This window comes from Cynoglossus semilaevis, chromosome 1 (assembly GCF_000523025.1).
Source record: "Cynoglossus semilaevis isolate Cse_v1.0 chromosome 1, Cse_v1.0, whole genome shotgun sequence".
Taxonomy (NCBI): domain Eukaryota; kingdom Metazoa; phylum Chordata; class Actinopteri; order Pleuronectiformes; family Cynoglossidae; genus Cynoglossus; species Cynoglossus semilaevis.
Window position 1 is genome coordinate 20,317,583 of NC_024307.1, and position 1,262 is coordinate 20,318,844.

Here is a 1,262-nt window from a genome sequence, read left to right on the forward strand (position 1 = left end):
TTCAGCAGCTGTTTATTACCTCCAGCTGTCTAAAGCCATAGTCTGGATCCTGATCCTTAAGTTGGAATAGCAGGGATGAACTAGTCAGATAAATTATGTAATAGATTCCAATATGCTCAACGGTACTTTGGTCAAATAGACCATATAAAGAATTTAATTTGCTATTTTTAGCTGCTTATATTTTGTGTACCCTAAACGTTTACATTAACTTTTGCAGAATATTTGACATGACTAAAACAATTTAAAAAAATTACAACTACTGCAAGAATTGTTTCATTATTGAAAAATCATAAAAGTGTAACCCAACTCAACTTGATTATATAAAACTTCAAAGCTGTGTGATATACTATGCCGGATGTATTTAGACAGTTTAGTTAACTAAAACAATTTAAATGCCGGATGTATTTAGACAGTTTAGTTATTAAATTGAAAACCATTTAAAAGTATGTCTATATGTGCCTTAGAACTTTTTGACACACAAGAACAATAGGTTCATTGTCTACAACTTTTTAGTGTGAGTAATTTTACCTAGAAATTTAAAATGACCAAAACAATATAAAAATGAGATAATAAAAGAATTCAATTTAATATAAAGAGACAGTGTGTGCGATTATATTCCATGTTGTTTTATAAGGAGTGATCTTGGACTGAGCTCTGTATAGTACAGTTGGACTGTTGTAGCTTATTTGGTGCTAGATTTCGCATTTTGTTACTTTTTTATTTTTAAGGGAAGACTTTGTTTATCAGTTTGTCCTGGTCTTTGTACAGTGACGATTGTATATTTATGTGTGTACTTGATTGTAATGTGGCGGTGGATCACATCACACCCCTGTGGTTTCTACCTAGCCCTGTAACAAGCCAGCCAGTGGTAATGATCTGTGAGAGCTTAGTTCTGCTTTTTGGCTGCACCAGTTCAGCGTAAACTAGTTTGACTTTTGGTGTCTGTCAGAGTCCGGCTGTATTTATACATAATTCAAACAAGTGGGGTCTGCTCCCAGTGTGAGGTACTCTGGGTCTCCCTGACAAGACCAAGGTTGCTATTCGCCACAGGGAGGTGGAGGAAGAGGAGGAGGAGGAGGAGGAGGAGGAGGAGGAGAAAAAGCCACCGCTCAGTCTTAGCAGGCCGGCACCAGGAGGCTGTGCTGATGGAAAAGGATAATAAAAGTAATTTCTCTGTCAACGGCCAAGCATTGGTGATGTTGAGCTGTTGCATTTTTGGAAGGAATGCAAATTTTTTAAGGATTTGTCAACTTTTTTTTTTC

General features: G+C 36.5%; 1 protein-coding gene across 2 annotated transcripts in view; it reads left to right on the forward strand.

Moving 5' to 3' along the window:
- Positions 1 to 1,262, forward strand: part of gsc (goosecoid) — a 31,765-nt gene that overhangs the window by 807 nt on the left and 29,696 nt on the right. The window lies entirely within an intron of this gene.